At 41.0% G+C, this 22,926-nt stretch overlaps 2 long non-coding RNA genes across 4 annotated transcripts in view; one reads left to right on the top strand and one right to left on the bottom strand.

Moving 5' to 3' along the window:
* The window catches only part of LOC149126318 (uncharacterized), a 60,340-nt gene that overhangs the window by 28,085 nt on the left and 9,329 nt on the right, over nt 1-22,926 (top strand). The window contains exon 2 of one of the 2 annotated variants that reach the window (XR_016235891.1): nt 20,996-21,101. The exons of the other annotated variant lie outside the window; for it this stretch is intronic. This is a non-coding gene — a long non-coding RNA (uncharacterized LOC149126318). The remainder of the gene's footprint in view (nt 1-20,995; nt 21,102-22,926) is intronic. 2 annotated transcript variants of the gene reach the window in all.
* Nucleotides 99-22,920, bottom strand: LOC127490806 (uncharacterized). Of its 2 annotated transcripts, XR_016235893.1 has the most exons (4): nt 22,711-22,920; nt 18,496-18,617; nt 6,243-6,528; nt 99-3,245 (listed from the first exon to the last, which is right to left on the bottom strand). It is a non-coding gene; the product is annotated as an uncharacterized LOC127490806 (long non-coding RNA). The 2 variants fall into 2 exon arrangements; XR_016235894.1 differs by lacking the exon at nt 18,496-18,617.

The raw sequence follows: 22,926 nt of genomic DNA, 5'->3' as shown, positions 1-22,926 counted from the left end.
ACTTTTATTTAGTAAATAAGTTTCCAAAGTACAGTTTATGGATTACAATGGCTTCCCCCCGTAACTTCCCCTCCCACCTGCACCCCTCCCATCTCCCGCTTCCTCTCCCATTCCATTCACATCAAGATTCATCTTCAATTATCTTTTATATACAGAAGATTAATTTAATATATTAAGTAAAGATTTCATCAGTTTTGCGAAATACTTTTAAATTTTTGCAAACTATGGCCAGAAAAGCCACATTTAGTGGGGGGAAAACTTGCTCAGTGAATAGAAACTAAAATCCTTAAATTTCTATAGCATAGCTATTCTTCATGGCAAATTCAAGTGTGTCTTTAAGAATAGAGTCCTTCTGTACATATTCTGTGGAATACTTCTGAGTAATTCTGATACAGTAAATCACTTCTCTTTGGTATTCTCAAAATTGAGGGAATTAAGCGAACAATGGCACTGTCAGTGAGGACACAATGCATCCTCTGTATAAACTGCAACCCTTCATGAAGGTTGGAGGAAAAATTACTCATGGCGTACACATCAAGGTAAAGGGGGAAATGAAAGGAGACTTGAGAAATTACAGATCATAGAATCTCATTTCAGTTCTAGAAAAGTGAAAGTTTAAGTTTGGATACAAGAATAAATATAACCAAGAAGAGTTTCACTCAGAATTCACATAGCATTTGGACTTACATAATAGGACCTATCTTAAGGGAAAAACCTGGTTTCCTGGCTGGGAACTTTTATAAAATTCATAGAGTATGCCTGATTTCTTTTATGCTATCTCTGCTCCCATAGCTAATTTGGAATTTTTTTTTTAAAGAATATACTTGGTGTTTGGGATGATAGTAATTGTGGAGTACCATCTGCAAAAACTTTGTCTATTAGCCTGCATTATCTAATTTTCAAAATGGTTTCGACAAACATTGAGTATTTACCTGCCCAAAAGACTAGGTTTGGGGAGGCACAAAACCTTCTGTTTCATTAACAAATATGGTTAGAAAATCAAGGCCTATGCAGCCAGCCATTCAGCAAGCAGGGTAGTGTGGGTGTTGGTGGGTCATGTGTCATTGAGGCTGGGATACTACCTGTCTTAAGTAGTCATTTGACCCAGCCATAGAAGTAGGTGGCTCCACGTGCTTCTCCTGGGGGGGGGTCTCTTATTGCTGGGATTTTAAATACCCTTTTTATGGGCTTAAGGATGCCCTATACTGTTTCTAGTTCTGCCCTATCTCTCTAGAGTAGATTGACATTATTTCCTACTGCACATCTCCCTGTAAGTATGTTAACTTTAGTGTGCCTAAAACTCGAGGCCTTTTGTTCCTGTATATCCTTCCGTATTCTATATTTTGGTAACTGGCACCACCAATCACTACCAATATAAAACAAAAAACTCAACTGCTTTAGAATTTCCATTAGTATTCCCATCAACCTCTAAATTCCAACATTGTTTCCTACTACATCCTCCCTTTGTATCTGATATTTACTTATATTGAAGCATTGATCACATGGTGCTGTGTGTAATGCCTTAGACATGTGTTTTTGAGCTCTGGGTAGAACCTGTGGTTTCATAGTCTTTGGTTCTATTCCAGTGCCCAATGCCTCACCTAGGCCTTACTTGTGGAAGGAATTTTGTGTTAAGCATCTACTTATCAGTTACTTAGAATTCATTCAATACACATTTATGGAGGCTTTGCTTTATGGTAGGAACAACAGTGTCAGTTTGTTGGGGACACAAAGATGAGTGGGACATTATCCTTACCCCTGACAGTTTACCGAGAACTAGAAAGTGATTTTGAAAAATTCAAGATGCCACGTGTAATCTTAACATTGTTCTTTTTTTAGTCTTGACATGTGCATATTAGTATGTCACTTTATTTGGTGATGCAGATTTCACAATGATTCTCTCCCATGTTTTTTTCAATGCTGTGTATGTTAAAGCCGCAGGTTGAATGATTACTATCAAAGCACTTTGGGGAGAAAATTTCTCTAGAAGATATATTCCTATGAATATGAAACCTTGTTAGGAAAATAACGCAACAGAATCTCAAAGCCATTTCTGATAAAAATAAAAATTCACCTTACAAGTTCCCTCACTTGGGTGTAAATCAAGAGGCAGTGGATGTAGGGATGGTAGCCAAGAGGTTAATGATAACAATTTGAGGATATTGATTAGTCCAGGTGTACTGAAAAATTGACTTAAGGAATTAAACACTTCATAAGTCAAAGGGAAGTGGAAAACTTCAGTCATTTTCGAGGCATCTTCTCATCTCAATCACTTTCAACCTGCTGGAGAAGAGGCTCTTTTGGGTGACAGCTAATGTTTACCCTCAAAGTTTCACTTGTTGTCAAACTGCCTCCAGATCCACTTTGAAGCCTTTTTTTTGAGGTCAAGTAAGGTCCCACTAGCACTTTTGAAGTATAAAAAAAGGAACGTTCTTCAGGTTGAACTGGCTTACAGGTTATTATTACCACTAAAAAAATTAAAGGTTCATGATGAGCTTCCAAAATGGAATTAGTCTGCACAACTACAAAAAACAAATGTTCTTTATGTTCGGTATGAAAGAAATGCTACCCATTTTTTCCCAGAGACAGGTTATAACACAAAGTAGGCAAAGTATATTAGATCAGCAGTTAGGACAGTATTTCATTCTAGCACACCATTAAAATGATTAAAAATCTCCCTACCTCAAGTCCTACCATATTCAATTTCAGTAGTCCCTGCCTCTTACTTCATTCTAAAAGTTGAAGTCATGAGTTTAATATCCCTTAACTATCTTTCCTCCTGTCTGGAAACTTCTGTGTAATCACTTTGCCCTCTTGTCCTTCCCTTTCATCTCGGACTATGGGAAGGGACCACTTCACGGAGTACTTGTGTGGCTCATAACAGAGCCCAGGAAAACAATGGCTGAAACAAGTTAGGGGACTCTTTCCTCTCATATCGCTGAGTTTGGAAGACGAAGCGTTCTTCCTGGGAAGAGCTGGTACAGAAGCTCAGAAGTAGCAACAGTGGCCCCAAATCCTTTGGTCTTTCTGTTCATCCTGTTTCATGCTTGACTCTCATCCAAACAGTTGCCCCATAATCAAAAAAGTCCCTGTAACTCCAGCCATCAAATACATGTCTGGAATTAGCAAGAAAGGGGGTGGATCACAAGGGCATCTTCCAGCTTAGAAAACTCTTAAGGATTTTTTTTTTGAACCTGGAAACTTCTGCTTGTATCTCATTGGTCACCATTCTGTCACACGACTTTCTGCAAGGAAAAAACGAGACAACTCATTAAACTTGACACCACCATACTCCACTGTCTCCTCAAATAGAATTCTATGTAGGGACAAGTTAACAGATTTGAGGTACCAACTCAAAATCATGCCTGGTATCTTAAATCGCTTCCTCTATTTTCAAATGTTCCCCTTGTTGAAATGCTATAAAGCAATACTAAGGAAAACTAATAGTTTTGGAATTGAACAGATATGGGTTCAAATTCTGAGCTCATCACTAATTAGCTCTTGAATCTTGTTCAAGTTATTTAAAATTCCCTAGCCTTTATTGGTCCAAATGGAGATTAAAATACCTATTATGAACACTTGTTTTGGGGGAACTAAATACATCAAAACAACTACTAAAGTGCCTGGAACATAGGAGACATTACCTATTGTGGGGAGCAATCCGGACTAGACTAAGTTACTCGAATTAAGACTTATTCTGTGCATCTGCTCTCCCACAATATGGCGCTGGGAGAGAAGTAAACAGCTTCCGCACAGCTGCCTCCAGTTCAACTAATAAACTGTAGGACTTGCTCCTGATTGGAGGAGAGCAGCGTACTCGGCGTGTGGGCAGCCGAGTTGGGATTGGCGGAGGAGGACTATAAAGGAGGAGAGAGACGGCATGCACCAGGAACATCTATGGGGAACATCTAAGGGAACCCGTGCAGCCCCCGAAGAAAGCCGGCCGGCGGTGTGCCGCTCCCCTGCGGAAGTGGGGAATGCGGCCAGGGGGAACTGCCCTTCCACGGAGGTGGAAGGGGTAGTAGCCAACCCGGGAAGAACCAGCAGCAAACCCGGGGAGGGCCGAGCAGACGAAAGAACAGCGCAGGGTCCTGTGTCGTTCCTCCACGAAGAGGGGGAGCGACATAATGGTGCCGTGACTTGGATATGAAGCCTAGGCAGGGCTTAGTGTTGCTCCTCCACGAAGAGGGGGAGCGACATAATGGTGCCGTGACTCGGATAGGAAACCTGATTCGGATAGGAAACCTAGGACGGATAGCAAACTTAGGAGGGAAGAAACGGGAAGAAGCAGGAAAATACCGGAGAGAGAGAGACTAGCAAACAGCCTAGGGAAAAGCCGGACGAAAAGGGTGCCGGAAGAAGCTATTGAAAGCCTAGGCATAGATTCGGATACGGACTACGGGGGGAAGCTGGGAGAAATCTCTAAGGGCGAAAGTGAAAGCTAGAACAAACAGACTCGGATGCGGACTGTGGGGAGAGGCCAGGAGAAATGAGGGAGGAATATTGTTGGAAGAAAACTTAGGGAAACATACCGGGTAGAGAAAAGTGTTAGGGAAATTGAAGCCGCGGGGGGCAGGCCGAGGCTGAAACGAAAGCCACTTTGGGATTCTCAAGTTAGCCCGGGAATAGGGGGTGAAAAGTTGAAACCAGAAGCTGAGACGCAAGCCAGATTGGGATCCGTCTGATTAGCCCGGGGAGCAAAGGACGGGAAGCCAAATCGTGGGGCGGAGACGTACGCTGGGTTGAATTCGCCAGGCTAGTCCGGGGAACTTGGATTGAATGCTAGTGGTGGAGACGCAAGCTACGCTGTGTTACTCGCGGAAGCCGCCGCGTGCAGAGAGAGCACGGGGCGTGAATAGATAGGGAACGGGGCGAAGCCGAGCCGCGCAAAGCCGGGAAGCTGCGCAGATGAGAGAGGTGCGGGCTGAAGCGGCTCAGCCGGGAACCCGCCGAGAAGTAGCCTCGGGGCGGGCAGCGGGAAGCTGCGGGGATAAGAGAAACACAAGTTTAGAAGTAAAAGAGAAATAGGAATGCTGGAAGATAGAAGTAAAATGGGAGAAATAGGAATGCCCGGAGATAGAGAAATAGAGAAATAAAAAGGCCTCCCTACAACACTGCAATGTGAGAGCTTGGATTCGGTCTGCCTGATTTAAGGCGGTAAGCGCCAGCAAGCAGCTCGACCAGAGTATGAGCTGCAGGTCACCGAAGATAGGCACAAACCAACACTAATAAGTCTCCCCCACAATACGGCAATGAGAAGGCTTGGATTCGGTTTGCCTGATAGGTTTTGTAAACACCTGCAGGCAGTTCTAGCAGAGCAGAGTATGCGCTGCAGGGCACCGAACACAGGCACGCATCAGCGCCTAAAAACCTCCTCACAACATGGCGAAGAGAGGACCCGGATTCGGTTTGCCTGATAGGACTTGTAAGAGCCTGTGGCAACTCTAGCAAGTAGAGCAGAGTGTGTGCCGCGGGACACCGAAGACAGGCGCGTATCAACGCTAAAAAATAAAAAGAAAGGGGGATCTGTGGGGAGCAATCCGGACTAGACTAAGTTACTCGAATTAAGACTTATTCTGTGCATCTGCTCTCCCACAATATGGCGCTGGGAGAGAAGTAAACAGCTTCCGCACAGCTGCCTCCAGTTCAACTAATAAACTGTAGGACTTGCTCCTGATTGGAGGAGAGCAGCGTACTCGGCGTGTGGGCAGCCGAGTTGGGATTGGCGGAGGAGGACTATAAAGGAGGAGAGAGACGGCATGCACCAGGAACATCTATGGGGAACATCTAAGGGAACCCGTGCAGCCCCCGAAGAAAGCCGGCCGGCGGTGTGCCGCTCCCCTGCGGAAGTGGGGAATGCGGCCAGGGGGAACTGCCCTTCCACGGAGGTGGAAGGGGTAGTAGCCAACCCGGGAAGAACCAGCAGCAAACCCGGGGAGGGCCGAGCAGACGAAAGAACAGCGCAGGGTCCTGTGTCGTTCCTCCACGAAGAGGGGGAGCGACACCTATGGCTATAGAAATCCCATAAAAGTGCTACTCTGATTCTCTTTGAAGCAACATGTCTTTGTCTTCTTGCCCCTGCAGACAACTTTTTACTGTCAAGTAAATATTAATATTCCCAGGCTTTGATCTTGGCTCCCTGGCTGCCTCGTGCTGTGATTCTCATCCATTGTTTCAGTCTCAACCAGCACTCAAATGCTGATGACCTTCAGCGTGGACCCTCTCTTCAGTCTCACACTCACCTGAGTATTTCCGAACAATCTGTAGTAGGCTGAACACTGGCTCTCCAAAATGTAAGTCCACTGGAACCTCAGAATGACATGTTTAAAACATAAAGGTCTTCACAGACTTAAAGTAATCTTGATGAGATAGTCCTGAATTAGGATGGATGGAAGCAGAAGTTCAATATTGGCAACTCTGGCCCATGGTGCTTTTCTTTCTGTTACCCCTTGTGTAACAATTTATTTTTCATCCAAAAAGTTGCCTCATGTTCAAACTTTGGTCACTCCACACTCCATGGTTACATGCCTGGAGTAGAGAGGAAGAAGAGGGTAGGGGAGGATTAAATGGCACCCTAAGTCCAATGTAGTTCTGAAGACAGAAAATGGGGAAGATCAAGACATGGGGAGAAAGCCACATGACAGAGGCACATATGAGTGATGAACAGCAAAAGTTGCTATCTACCACCGGAAGCTAGAGAGACGAACAAACTTTGCCACCAAGCCTCAAGAAGGAAATACTATTGAGACCTTAATTTCACACTGCTGGCCTCCACAGCTTTGGGATAATCCATTTCTGCTTCAAGTCTTGAAGTTTGTAATGATTTCTTGCAATAGCCCTAGGATACTAATATCCTATCTCTGAGTTCCTCGGTTACCTCTCTGAATGCGTTTTTCTGCTGTATTTTCTAACTTATTGAATGTTTAGAGTTCATTGGTTATTGCTTTCCAATTAAGCCACTCCTTCATCTATTCCTTCATGTGGTCTGTAAGCCTTGCTAGGCCAGAGCCTCTTTTTCCCAGAATATTGCCAGACTCCCAAGTGGCATATTTCTCATTCTGTCCCATTCTTACCCTTCACATTACACATCCTTGCTTTGATATGAAGTATGAGATACCTTCACCAAAGTGTCATGTTGATCAGAATACTCCCTTTCTAAGTAAATATAAAGCTACAAGTTTTCCATAAAATAAAACCCAAATGTCTACTCACAGGCTTCCAGGTCCTTTTCAAATTGTTCTTACCACAAAATTGGTCTGACCTACTAATGCCTCTCTACTTCCAGCCAAGCAAACCTACTTGTCTGTTTCACACAACATGCCCACTGGTTGCCCCAAGTCTACTAGTTTTAGTCAGGATGCTATTTTGGAGAAATGGTAGTGTTTTTATCCTTTGTTCATAACCACCATCTTCTCTAGTTAGGGATTGTCCATCTACCAAGCAAAAATCAGTTACCACAGGAAGGAATTGAAACAAAACAAGGTCATGTTGAGCTTGTGACATTCAATTCAGAAATAAGAGAAATAGCTGGTGTTCAGGTCCTCAGAAGGGCTTCTCAAAACTCTTCTGGTACACATATGGAAGACGGGTATCTTTTGCAATGGCCAGCGCAAGAGCCTCACTGCTCTGGCTAGAAAGAACATATAGGAGTGACTTGGAAAAGTCCATCTTTTCTACACTCAATGGCCAAAGGGCAGTGAATGGCAGATGGAGCTGAAGCAATCAGCTGAGTCTCTAAGATGTGAGCTGGAAGGAGAGGATATCTGATAACTTGGGCTGTACACTGCTGTAGTTCCTGGCTTCAGTTCTCTAACGTTAGCAATTCTGTCATAGAGCTTGGGGGTTTTGTATTGCTATGTCTTTCAATTTCATCCTCTTAAGCTGTAAGCTCCTCCAGGGCAAAGAACGTACTTCCGTCACTCCATGGTTTATTTTGTGAGATGCTGGTGCCAAGCAGGGGGGAGCTTTTTTCAATAACCATGCAAATCATTGTTGAATGTCTGGGTAGGGGCCTTAAGATGAGAACACATCAATAAAACTTGAGAGAAAAAGACTTAAGGTCCTTATTTACACATTAAGGCTAACCAATGTTCATTGCTTTTCAAAGAATTTTGGTCATAATGGGGTGTATGAAGGAGGTTCACATTTTAGCCTCTTGCAGGTTGGTTTAAACCATCTGCAAAGTCCTTTAATATTGCATCTAAGAGCCCTAAGATCAACAGAATAAGAACAACTATTTGTGCTAAAGAGTTATAAAAATGATTGAAGTTTGGCCACAGTCCTCATAAATTCATGAAAAGGCAGAATGAGGAAAATTGTAAAGAAATCGATTAACTTTTTATTTGCGAAACTTTGATTCTATGTCGAACTCTGCCTGGGCTAGTCTCACACAAAAGATGCTAGTAACTTTACCTAGCTAATTCGTGAGACACCATTTCTAAATACTTCATAGGAATAAATGAATTCTGATAACTCTGAATTATCACATCTCTTCCCAGATGTTCAAGGTCATGCAGTTGGTAGTAAATGAAGCCAGAATGTGACTCAAAGCAGCCTTCCTCTCTATTTATATTCTTTACCAATATGGTTTAAAGCCAGCAATATGGTTGAATGTCTACACAGAGTTGACATCAGGGAAACCTGGAAAAATACCAGTAGAAAACTTGGGAGAATGACAGCTTTATATTTTGTAATGGAGGTCTTTAAGCATGAACAAAAAACCCAGAAGCCATAAGAGGAGACCAACACATAAGAGACCAACACACTTGGCTGCAAGACAAACCAAAAACCTTCGCATAGTCAGAGAAGTGATAGAAAGTTCAAATGTATAGACCTTACTGGAGAAACTACTTGCTTAACATATACTAGAGGTTAAGAATATTTAAAGAAATGTTATAAATCAATGAAAAACACACAAATAAAAGTAACTAGCAAAATGCAAATCACATAACAAGCATGATGTGCAGCAGTTAAGACAACCCTTGACATGCTTACGTCTCATTCATAGTGCCTGGGTTCTAGTCCTGGCATTGCTGCCAACCCCAGGTTTTCTGCTAATGCTCACCCTGGGAGGCAGCAGGTGCTTGTTCAAGCAGATGGGTCCATGACATCTACATGGGAAATCTGGATTGAGTTCTGGGCTCCTGGCCCAGCCCTGACTGGTGTAAGCATTTAGAAGGAAGAATATTGTGCTCTCCACATCTTTCTCCCTTCTTGCCTTTCAAAACAAATCTAAACATTTAAAAATGTTTATCACTAATCAAAACAATGCAAATGGAAACTTTGGGATACTTGCAACAATATAACTGGTATATATTCAAAAGTTTGGGGGCTGGCCCCTGGCTCACTTGGTTAATCCTCCGCCTGTGGTGCCGGCATCCCATATGGGTGCGGGGTTCTAGTCCCGGCTGCTCCTCTTCCAGTCCAGCTCTCTGCTGTGGCCCGGAAAGGCAGTGGAGGATGGCCCAAGTGCTTGGGCCCCTGCACCCGCATGGGAGACCAGGAGGAAGCACCTGGCTCCTGGCTTCGGATCGATGCAGCGCTGGCCGTAGCGGCCATTTGGGGAGTGAACCAACGGAAGGAAGACCTTTCTCATTGTCTGTAACTCTGTGTCAAATAAATGAAGAAAAAGTTTGGAAAGTAAAATCACACATCGGCATGAATACATGTGCCCCATCTTTTTTTTTTTTTTTTTTTTTTTTTTTTTTTTTTTACATTTGAAAGTCAGAATTACAGAGGGAGGTCTTCCACCCACTGGTTCAGTCCCTAAATGGCCACAGGGGCCAGAGCTGGATGAGATTGAAGCCAGGAGCTAGGAGGAGCTTCTGGGTCTCCCACGTGGGTGCAGGGTACCAAGGACTTGGAACATCTTTTGCTTTCCCAGGCCATTAACAGGGAGTTGTATTGGAAGTGGAGTAGCAGGGACTCAAACCAGTGCACATGTAGGATGCCTGCACTGGACGAAGTAGCTTTATCTGCTATGTTACAGCACCAGCCCACATGTCCTCGTTAGTCCTAAAGATAGTGAAGGGGAAGTTTCAATCAGAATCTTGGTGATTACATAGTATTTAATGACTTGGAAATTCCAGGGGTAATTAGAACCAATTTTTCTCTATCCTTTTGAACTACGGTTTTTTCTTCAATGAAGAAAAAAATCACTGATAAACCAAATAAGAAAACTGAAAATATGAAAATCTACATATACTCAATGTTTACTCCAGGGTCTCTTGGAAACCGCTGCCGTTCTGCCAACCATGTGATACTTCTGCATATTATGCCTTCTTGGGGAAATCACTTGTAACCACAGGCTTTTTGTTGGGATTTTTTTTTTTTTTGGCCTTGTTTTAATTTTGCCCACAAGGCATTACTAGTGCAAAGGCCTAGGTTAATCAAACACCTGAAACTCTGAAGAAGCGGGACCACATTGTAGAACTGACAGCTGTTCACATTGCTCTGAATAACCGAATCTCCAGTTCTTTGCAGGGAGATAAGAATTTCTTGGCACATTAGGTAGGGGCTTTGTAACTACTTTTTAAAAGTAGGTTTGGGTGGGGGAGGAGCAGCAATGGAAAAGATTTAGGCACTGCAGAAAACCTTGAAAATGGCTCCAAACAGATAAGTAATCACCATGTGATAAACACTGTTTCACAGACCAGCCCTTTAACAAGATTCACTTTCTGCTGACTCACTCAGATATACCTAGTGGTAGCACTTCAAAAATAAAATATGAAGAGAATGAAGGCATGATCCCATTCTCCTCTTGGGAGAACTGCTGACTTTACTGGCATCAATACTCTAAAGACTTATGTAAATTTTTCAATTGGGTAGCTAGAATTCTTTTTATTTTCCCTCTGTAAGTATTGCACTGAGACTCTCTGGATAACTTCCATCTTATAACATTTTCTGGCTGAGCACTCTCTACAAGGAATGAATAGAATACTCTGCTGGCTTTTATTCAGTGTAGCTCTCTGTAGAACTTAAAAATAACAGTTTGAAAAACATTAACTCTTTCAGAGCACATAGACATCCTCATGGAGCCAACAATGGGAAAAGTCTCTTGAATGTAGGGTTGCATGTAGACACTGGCTTGATGGAGAACTGATGGGTATTCAAGCCCAGCACTGGCCCAGGGTAGCTGAGTCACTCCTGGACACCCTGTTAACATCTCTGAGCCTCAGTCTTTCAATAAACAAAAGAGTTGAAGGTAATGACACTTAAGATTTTAAGGTCTGTGATAAAATGAGGTCTAATAAAATATCCTAATACCCTGGACGATGACTATCATAGCTACCAGATGGTACCTTTTGAATAGTGTTCTATGACTTGTTTGAATCTTGCTGAAATGACCAAATTTCATCTAAATCACCTTTTCTGTTCAAGTTTTGTTTTTCCTTATTGGCATTATTCATAATTTTGAGACCAGTTCTGAATTAATCAATTTGATATGCCAAAAAGCAATGCTATTTGTATGAGGCAAGATAAGCATGGTTATGCTGCAGAAATCAATTAACTCAATAAAATCAAATCATACCTCAAAGTCATGAGGAAACCTTGTAAATTCAGGGCAGGATTTTTCCCTGTAGTGACTGTCATCCTGGCTGCTTCTATCCTGTGGCTCTTTTGTTTCAGCCTAGGTCCTCCACAATTGCTGTAACAGAATGAGAACTAGAATGCTACTTTAAAAGCTCTAGGCTAGAACTCACATACACACACATTGTTCTACTCATGGCTCACTAGCCAAAACTAGCCAGGCAATGCTGCCCAGCCTCGAAGGGGCTGAAGAATGGGTCTGGAGCATATAAATCTGTAGGTATATCTCTAGCTCTGTTTCTCTCTCCTATCATAACATCAAGCTGGTCATCAACTGATCATCCATGGTCTATTATCTGCAAGGTACTTAAAAGGAAACAAAGATGAACATGACACACTCCCTTAACATTGACAAAGGAGAGTAACATCTTCCAGAACTTTGCAGTTGTCTCATTTCATCTTTCTGTTAATACTGGTAAGGGCATTCAGACTTTTTCCTTGTCCTTACAGATAAGAAAACTTAGACTTGGGGCCAGCGCTGTGACGCAGCAGGTTAACGCCCTGGCCTGAAGCACCAGCATCCTATATGGTTGCTGGTTCAAGTCCCGGCTGCTCCACTTCCAATCCAGCTCTCTGCTATGGCTTGGGAAAGCAGTTGAAGAATGCCCAAGTCCTTGGGCCCCTGCACCCGTGTGGGAGACCTGGAAGAATCTCCTGGCTCCTGGTTTGGATCGGCACAGCTCCGGCCATTGTGGCGAATTGGAGTGAACTATCAGATGGAAGACCTCTCTCTGCTTCTCCTCTCCTCTCTACTTAACTCTGACTTTCAAATCTTAAACTTAGACTCAATGAGACACTTGCCCAAGACCATATAGTATATATGTGACCAGTCCATTCTCTTATCTTGATGAATCTTGTTTTGCTTTCTCCATTGTAAATCGTGGCAGGCCCATCTCTAGTTAGCTAATAGGAAGGACTAGATTGACTTGGGTGATATGAACAGATGCCTTTGTCTCTAGGATATGTTAGACTGAAGGTAATGCATCGTACTCATTAAGATATAGACTTCTGGAGTACAATGTCAAGAGTTTTGTGCTTACTAGCTTTGTTTACTTGAGAAATTCACTTCTTGCCTGTGTTGCTTTATCTATAAAACAGGTTGAAACAGCTAAATGAAAAAATAGTCCTATGTTAAGTATTTGGCACATAATGAGTGCTCAGTAAGTGTCATAATTACCATCGAGCATCATTATCAACGTGGGAACTCAACGTTTGAGGCATAAGGCAATGATTTCCTGTTTATGATTCTGTGAACTTCAGTTGTGACCTAGTTTCAATGAGTTTTCCTGGAGCTGAAATTTAGTCTGTTATTTCATACATAATTGTTCATCTATTTCAGGTGTTTCAGTTCAAGGAAAGGGTCTCCTATTGGTTCCTAAACATTTTAGAAATGAATCATAATCCATTTGCTATCATCTACTTTACCTTATATTGATCCTATTGATTTATAGTTCAAGTCTTCATTTTGAAAAGGTAAACATTAGTATATAAAGACACACAGAACGCTTGAATCACAAATAAGAGTGAGCAGGGTGGGTTGTGGTGTGTGTGTGTGTGTGTGTGTTTTTTTTTTTTTTTTTTTTTTTTTTTTTTTTTTTACAGAGTTAGACAGAAAGGTCTTCCTTCCCGTTGGTTGGGTGGTTCACTCCCCAAATGGCTGCTATGGCCGGCACACTGCGCCAATCCGAAGCCAGGTGCTTCCTCCTGGTCTCCCATGTGGGTGCAGGGCCCAAGCACTTGGGCCATCCTCCACTGCCTTTCTGGGCCACAGCAGAGAGCTGGACTGGAAGAGGAGCAACCAGGACAGAACTGATACCTCAACCAGGGCTAGAACCCGGGGTGCTGGCACCACAGGTAGACTAGCCTAGTGAGCCAAGGCGCTGGACTGTTTTTTCATATTAATATAATAACTTCACAAAAACTGAGATCACCGATTCTCATATAGGAACTTATTGACCTTATCCTCTTCAACATTCACCCTAGCTCTGAATCACTCTTGGCTGTACTTCCAGCACACACCAGGACTCTGAATCTAGCAATTTAGACGCTACCACTCATTTCTATTAACCTCCTTACATTTTCACATCTCTCCTTTCAAGCTCCCATTGTTCATCATTACTATCAGGTATTTGCTAACACTTGAACTTCCTCATAGTATTCTCTTCTCTCCCTACCTTGGGCTCACTTGACAAAGTCTCAAGCCTTGTTAGGCCAAACCACTTGCCTATCTCATCCTGCACTCCAGGAGGTAAACATTTATGCAGGAAAAAACTTTGCAATGACTACTCTCATCTTAAAATCGGAATTCCAAATCACGTGAGAACTCACTATTGCCATTTGGCTTTACATAACTTCCTGCTTTTCCCCTCAAATGACTTTCCTAGGTTCTTTTCCCACTTCAAATCCCTGCACCTATTCTTCCTAACATTGTCAACTAGTGATTTCCTTTCACACATCACTTTGATTAAAATCTGCTAAAGAGGAACATTTTCCTTTCCCTATCCATAACCTACAAGGCCATCTACATCTATTCCAACATTCTCTGCTTTATTTTGTGTAACTCTTCATGAAATGTGTTTACTGCCATGGAAGTGTGGTCTGGGTCCCATCCCTTACAGACTTTACGAGTACCACATATCTCAAATCTTTCTCTTGCCCATATTTGCTTTTTGGTTGTCCTCATACAATTAACATTCTTTGTTTTTAAAATTTAATTCCTACATGTGTTTATTTTCCATATACTTGATAGGGCTAAATTCTGACTTTTGAGCCCACAGTTTTGTCAAATATTTTTGGAGCCTTTAATTACCTTTATTAAATCTGTTTCTGCTTGAGATATCTGGGATGAATTTTAGTTTCCTGGCTAAATTCTGACTGAACTTTCTTGCAATGCTATTTTTCCCTGATCTTTACACAGCTGGCTGTCTCCTTGTGACTTGATTTTGAGCTTGTGTACTCTCCCCTCACCCAGCCATTCACTACCATGGCACCTTATTTTAATTTTTGATGTACTACTAATATTTGCTTTCTAATTGTATAGATTATAAGTGATCTCATTCATTTGTGTATTCCCAGTATTGGGGGCATAGTAGACACCCAATAAACAGGTGGAACCTAATCATACTTTCCCCTATGCACCAAGGAGCATCAGTAATTGAAATTTCAGCTTCTGATGAATTTCAGGGAAGTCTATTAAGCAGTATTTTAAGTACTTTTGGGAGATACAAATTTTTGATACAATTTTTTGATAAATTTTTGAATCAATCCTGCCTTTGAGGGATTAATAGGGGAAATAAATATCATGACTAATATAGACTAGAAAATATCACTTTGCATATGTTAAAGCTATGGGAATTCGAAAAGGATTATAAACCTTTCTTTTGAAAGGACAAGTGAAGGTAATATTTGGACTGGGCCTTTAAGGGTAATTAGGATGTATGCATGCTGGATGGTAAGAAGGGAATTCTAAGGTAGATGAGGAAGTGTTAGCAACAGCTCAAAGAGCGTAAAACATTCAACGGGTAGAGAATTGGGAATAGTCTCTCCTGGCTGAAATTCAGGATGTGAAAAGTGAAGTAGAAGAGGGATTACACACAGAAAATAAAGACATTGCTCATAAATCCCCAAGCAGACAGAGGAAATCACTGTTTTACTTAAAATGTACTTTCTTACATAAACATGCAGATTATAAATTTGTTTAAGATGAGTATTAAGTTTCCAGTTAGAGAGCAGCTTATTTATGCTAATGGAGTTGAGGCTCTAAGAATTGTTTATTACATTAGAAGCCATAGCATGTTCTACATTCTAAATGCTGTTTGATTCTATGTTGTGAATCTCTGCTCGCTCTATGAATGTGAAGTAGGCTCCATGCAAATGCATTTGTTCATAATGAGTTTTTAGCATCTCTCCTCTCTAAGGATGAAATCAGTGTTCATGCTGATTTCTAAGTCACATCAATCTTCCTGGAGAGAGCAGATGATTAAAACTACTCTAAATCATCCTAAGTCTGTTGAAAGACATTCTCCTTTTTGAACTTCTGGTTTTCTCTAAAACAACCCAGCAATTGAATCTGAAACCATCTCGGGGTGAAGTTAAGAGAAGATATAAATCTTCCTTGATGCTCTTTAACATCTAATATTAAAGTGATTGTTGCTGTATTATAGCTTTATTAGATTCTTATATGCTCTTTCCAATAAGTAGCCTTCAAAACTGCATCCTCTTGTCTTACTAAACAGACTGCCTGCAGTAATTATCTTACAATGTCTCCCAGTGAAAACAATGGCTCTGAGTCTGCTATTGTCATTTGCTTAGAGTTAGGAAAGGGAAATGTTTTGTTTCCTATAGGTTCTAATGTCACTGGATACGCATTAAACCTGTGAATTCTTGTGAATCCTGTCTTTAAGTAAATCACCAAAAATCACATTAACTTAACCATGTAAAATACTATATCCCTGAAAGTGTGAAAACCTATAACAGCAAACAGAGGTTGCCCTCTCTGTAGCATAGGAAAGGACTTTTATTGGATGTTCAAATTATGTGTATCTTTATCATTTAAAGATGCATGTAGTTATATCCTCATTGAGGGGAAATAAAGAAGGATCAAATCAAGACAAATTGGTTATCTGCATATGAATTGCTGAATAGCCAGGGAAGAATTCTTCAGAGTCATCAATATCAAGGAATTGAAGTTTCCTACTTGCAAGCAAAGAAACATGATTCATGACCTTAAAATGACCTACTAGAAACAATCATTCATCACTCTTCTTGTGTTCTAGGATAGACTATATCTCCAGTCATCTCTACTTTTCTGACATCTGGGAATTTGATTCTCACAAAACCTCAATAATAATCAAACTGAACTCTGAAAGACTCATTAGTCATTTCATATAGATAAGACCTGTTTCTGATGAGGTTTAAATTCTACCATGAAGCTGACATGATCATTTAAGGTAGAAGTTCTTGTTTGGACTACATTAAAATTGAGTTAACTCAACATGGATTAAAGACCTAAATCTACGACCTGACACCATCAAATTATTAGAGAACATTGGAGAAACCCTGTAAGATACGGGCACTGGCAAAGACTTCTTGGAAAAAACCCCGGAGGCACAGGCAGTCAAAGCCAAAATTAACTATTGGGATTGCATCAAATTGAAGTTTCTGTACTGCAAAAGAAACAGTGAGGAGGCAACCGACAGAATGGGAAAAAATATTTGCAAACTATGCAACAGATAAAGGGTTAATAACTAGAATCTACAATGAGATCAAGAAACTCCACAACAAAACAAACAACCCACTTAAGAGATGGGCCAAGGACCTCAATAGACATTTTTCAAAAGAGGAAATCCAAATGGCCAACAGGCACATGAAAAAATGCTCAAGACCACTAGCCATCAGGGAAATGCAAATCAAAACCACAATGAGGTTTCACCTCACCCCATGAGAATGGCTCACATACAGAAATCTACCAACAACAGATGCAGGCGAAGATGTGGGGAAAAAGGGACACTAACCCACTATTGGTGGGAATGCAAACTGGTTAGGCCACTATGGAAGTCAGTCTGGAGATTGCTCAGAATCCTGAATATAACCCTACCATACAACCCAGCCATCCCACTCCTTGGAATTTCCCCAAAGGAAATGAAATTGGCAAACAAACAAGCGGTCTGCACCTTCATGTTTACTGCAGCTCAATTCACAATAGCTAAGACCTGGAACCAACTCAAATGCCCATCAACAGTAGACTGGATAAAGAAATTATGGGACATGTACTCTATAGAATACTATACAGCAGTCAAAAACAATGAAACCCAGTCATTTGCAACAAAATGGAGGAACCTGGAAAATTCATGCTGAGTGAAATAAGCCAGCCCCAAAGGGACAAATATACGTTCTCCCTGATTAGTGACAACTGAGCACCAAAAAGGAAACCTGTTGAAGTGAAATGGACACTGAGAAACGGTGACTTGATCAGCCTTTGCCCTGACTGTTGATGAACAACTTAATACTCTATCCCTTTTAGTATTTTTGTGTTTTTCTACTTAATACTATTGGTTGAACTCTTAAGTTTCAACACTTTAACACAGTTATTCTTAACTGAAAAGTGATCCCTGTTTAAATATAAGAGTGGGAATAAGAAGGAAGAGACGTACAATTTGGGACATGCTCAATCGGACTTACCCCAAATGGTAGAGTTAGAAATATACTAGGGGAAATAAAAAATTAACTGCCAAAAACTATCATAAACTGACCAACTTATTAAAGTTTTCTAATTCTTGTGCCATTTTAGTAGTCCTGTAACAATACTTTCTTATTTTGTTAAAGAAGTGGATTACCAGATACCTCATTTTTTTTTCCAGATCTCACAACTGATACCAAGGAGTCTATTGAGATGGGAAAATGTAATTTGCTTTAGTTAGTGTTAATTCCCAAAGTGATGTCTGTCTCTACTGTTTGACTTAGGTAACTGAGTTTAAAATATCTTTAGTGATCATGTTGGAGTCATGAGGAAGTGGCTGCTTTTCCAGTAGTTGCCATTTGGCTTTGTTTTCCTGTGGGGATAGAAAATACCAAATATTCTTTCCTGATTCATCATCAGTCACATTTTAAAAAATGCATTTTTAGAGAAACATAAGAGATGAAATATCTAGACCACGGGGAGAGACCAAGAAAAAGATGAATAAACAGAACAAGGAGATAAATAACAGCAAATCTTCTAATTTTAATTACTTGGCATTTAGGGGAAACTAGAAGACCTGGCTGCTAGGTAACGTGCATAAATATTTCATTCACACAGCAGTCTCTTAAGGAAAGCATTTTGTAGTCATTCCTACAGAAGAGAAATCTAATGTTTCAGAAGAAATGCCCCACATGCACTCACGGAACAAGTAGCAAAATGGGACTTACAGTGAGAGATGATTTCAAAGGGTGTGTTTCCAAAACACAGTTGGCTTGTTTTCTTTTGATGCAAACTTTAAAAGTTTATAAAATGAATATTCCAAATGATGGTGAAACAAGGAATGAGTCATCTAAAAACATAGCCAAGAAAATCCACTCTGTTAATAAGCAACTCAGCTACTTTTAAGCCAAAACTCATTGCTATAAGTGAAAGCAAATTCCCTTAGGACCTTCATTACACACAGTATCCTTAATCGGAATTATTTGGTGTTAGAAAGCAGTGAAGGAGCGTCTCTTTGGTGCTACTGAATATTCCCTAATTCAAGAACTTCTGGAACATGCAGTTGGCCTTATTTAAATTCACTCAAACCTGATTATCTTCCTATAATACCAAAATATTGAAAGGGTGACAACCATATATATACTTGTGCACATACATGCATATTATATACTTGTCTGTGTATACATGTTGCAGATGCTTTGAAAAACTTGTATGTGTAAGCTACTCACAAACAAGTAAATATGACCCACTTCTTTGTCGACAACAATACATTTCCCTTCCAGGACTGCTGAAAATCTTTTCTTTGAAAGCCTTTTGATGGAGAGCTAAATCTCTCCAGACAGTCTGAGGAGGATTAGAGTGTATTCCTTTAGGTAGCAGCCTCGCAGGGTCAAAGGAAGATAAAGGGATTTTCAAACACAGTTCTGATGAAGAAGGCAGCCAGAATGAATGGCTGAGGGACATCTAACACCCAACTCGGGACACTTTCAACCCCAATCAAACCCCAGAGGGGCTGCTGCAGAGAGTTCGTTCCTTTCTCAGAGTCTGCTGACAGAAAGCCTATGCCCTTTCAGGACAGATTTGAATGCTGAATTACCCTGCCTGAAGATGGAAAAAGTAAGGAAGCTTTTTTCTTCCCATGAGGCAGCACCCCTATTTATGAACAGTAATGAAATTGACACAGGTAAACTGATTATGCTAAGGATAGTGGGTACACAGGATCTCTGAACAGTGTCTTTTGCATGCTCTTTTGGGCTTATATAGAAAGCTGTGATGCTGGGGCTCAGAAGTTCAAGTCCCAATCAGTGAATAATTTATTAACCTTTAATAAATTCCTGATCTCTTTGTACCTCAGCCAAAAATGTGAAGTAGTAGCTTTCTTAGTAAATCGTTTTGAGATTTCTTGTTGAAAGGATAAATATGTAGTAATTAAGAAGCCTTTTAGCAGCACTCCAACAAGGGATTCCAACCTAAACCCCAACTGACAGGAACAATTTACTTGTATTAAGCTGGAAATAAACTACTTTGAAATGAGAAATGAAGCATAGTTTTGAGTGATACTTTCCAATAAGATTTGAGGTGGAATCATCTAAAATGGTATTGTCCAAGGCCAGTAATATTCAGTTATTGGGCATCTACTATGTACCAGATGCTGGAGTTAGACCACACTTGTCGGGCAGCACAGTTGAAGGGTTGATTGCAGATAAGTATAACTAGAAGGGTGCTTACATTCTGTGCCAACACAGAGGGCACAGTCACCAACTGGAAGAATATACTAGCCATTTTTTCACATCCAGATAAAAATTTGGAGCTGGAAGTTATCCTGGAGAAAATTTTACTTCAATTGGTAAACATTGCATATATCTTTCAGGTACAGCACATTTTGAAGTGTGTATACACTGGGAAATTGTGGGGAGCAACTGGGAGCAACTCGGACTAGACTAAGTTACTGGAATTAAGACTTATTCTATGCATCTGCTTTCCCACAATATGGCGCTGAGAAGGGAAACAGCTTCTACACAGCTGCCTCCAGTTCAACCAATAAACTGTGGGACCTGCTCCTGATTGGAGGAGAGCAGCGTACTCGGCGTGTGGGTAGCAGAGTTGGGATTGGTGGAAGAGGACTATAAAGGAGGAGAGAGACGGCATGCACCAGGAACATCTAAGGGGAACATCTATCTGAAGGAACACCTGTGCAGCCCCCGAGAGAGCCGGCCGGCGGTGTGCTGCTCCCCCGCGGAAGTGGGGAAAGTGGCAGGGGGAAGCGCCCTTCCACGGAGGTGGAAGGGTCGGTAGCCAACCCGGGAAGAACCAGCAGCAAACCCGGGGAGGGCCGAGCAGACGAAAGAACAGCGCAGGGTCCTGTGTCGTTCCTCCACGAAGACAGGGAGCGACAGGAAATGGCTAAATTAAGCTAATTAGCATGCATTGCTTCACATTATGTTTTGAGTTGAGACCACTTAATCTACTCCTAATGAATTTTTCAAGGAATACATTATTAAGTAGAGTTAACATGTTCTACAATAATGTCCCATGCTTGTTTCTCTGAAATTTCCATCTTTAGACAGGCAATCTTCTCATTGCCTACTCTACTCTCAACTCAGCCCCTGGTAGTAGCCATTCTATTCTTCTGAATTTAACATTTTTTTACATGCTACATATAGGTGAGATCGTGTGCTACTTGCCTTTCTTTACCTAGTTTATTTCATTTAACCAATTGTCCTCTAGGTTCATCATTGCGAATTACAAGATTTCCTTTGTACAAGCTGAGCAGTACTTCATTCCCCAGTGGTCTGTTGATGGAGATTTATGTTGATTGCCTATCCTGGCTATTGTGAGTAACATTGCAGTGATCATGGGGGTGCAGACATTTCTTCAATAAACTGAATTCAACTCCTTTGGCTATGAACTCCATAGCCAGATTGCTGGATCATATAGTAGCTCCATATTTTATTTAAGAAGCCTCCATATTGGTCTCAATGACTACCAATTTACATTCCAATGAACAGCATGCAAGAGTTCCCTCTTGCCTACATGCTCACAAGCAGCTATTATCTCTCAGGCTTTTTTTTTTTTTTTTAATTAGGCAGAGTTACAGTGAGAGACAGGTCTTCCTTCCGTTGGTTCATTCCCCAAATGGCCGCTATGGCCAGCGCGCTGTGCTGATCTGAAGCCAGGAGCCAGGTGCTTCTTCTTGGTCTCCCATGTGGGTGCAGGGTCCCAAGCACTTGGGCCATCCTCTGCCTTCCCAGGCCACAGCAGAGAGCTGGCCTGGAAGAGGAGCAACCAGGACTAGAAGCCGGCGCTTGCATGGGATGCCAGCGCCACAAGCAGAAGGTTAACCTAAGTGAGCCATGGCGCCAGCCTCTCGGGCTTTTCTAATAGCCCCATTATGGTTTTGATCCATATTTTCCTGATCATCAGTGGTGTTGAGTACCTTTTTATTAGTCTGTCTTTTTTGGAAACCTGAGACCTCGTTGGCCATTAGTACATCTTTTTCCAAAAGTCTATTCTGGATTCTAGAAATATTTAATCCAACTGTTTTGTGGTCTAGAGAACACCTGACCCTGAGAAATCTAAAGGCCTGAAACTTACATAAACTCACTTTTTCTGTCTTCTAGTCTGGTACTTTGTTACGCAACATTGAAACCAAGTCAACCAGTTGATCTTATGAAAGAAATATATATATGGTGTACATATTGAAATATGGTGACATATCAAAAACATTACAAATAGTTATATAAAATATCAAATGTATAACAGTATAATGTGCCTAACATAATTTAATACATATTTTATATGCAATATACATTTTTATAAATTACATATATCATAAGTAAAAATGCAAAAAAGTTGCTTGGCAACTTGGAAAATCCAAACGATATACAATGGCCTGGATCTATTTTTACTGAATCCCAAAATAAATGACAGTTCTTGAATTAACTTTATTTGATGTCCCTAAATCACTATTGGCTGTTAAAAGCATTTCTTCATCCTACACCACCAGATACTGAACCCCTTAAGAGTCTAAACTGAGAAGCATTCCCCATGGGCATTGAGATCATGACCTTCAAAGTCAAGCAGACATAAGTCAAGGCTACTTGTCTGCCATTTTCGAGATATAGGAGTAAGAACAACTTCCCTAACCTCTCTATTTCTATTTGTTTCCTCATCTCTAAAATGATATTTATACATATTGAATTTTCTGGATATAACTGTATAGTCACACAGCAGTCAGTAAATACTAGTACAGATTTTTAGTTCTCTTCTTAGTTCTTGCACATGGTGAGAGCTCAATAAATACTTGTTATGCCAAATCAAAATTTAAGTTTCCCTTCAAATTCTTTTATATTTCTCCCTCTTCAGTCTTAGCTTGATTCCATTAATTTTGTCACCCAGATACTGACAGAGCATAAAAGCTATTTTGAATTATTTATACTCACCTTGGGTCTTCCAAGAAAACAAACAGCCAGCTGCATCAGATCTTGCCAACAGCATTCTTTGTCAACACAGAGCAACAAAAGCAGCTATGCAAGTTAGTAAAAGTTGCTTTTTTTTTCCTGGGGTAACTTATCGGCGATGGTGAGAGAGATGCAAACATCAAATAGTAATGTGAACAATTTAAGTATGAAGCAAACAGTCTGAGTTTTCCTTTGTAG

The sequence above is a fragment of the Oryctolagus cuniculus genome, chromosome 6 (genome assembly GCF_051225735.1).
Source record: "Oryctolagus cuniculus isolate XC-2025 breed Fujian yellow rabbit chromosome 6, ASM5122573v1, whole genome shotgun sequence".
NCBI lineage: Eukaryota > Metazoa > Chordata > Mammalia > Lagomorpha > Leporidae > Oryctolagus > Oryctolagus cuniculus.
The sequence above is the reverse complement of the archived record's forward strand: the minus strand, read 5'-3'. Positions and strand labels throughout refer to the sequence as shown.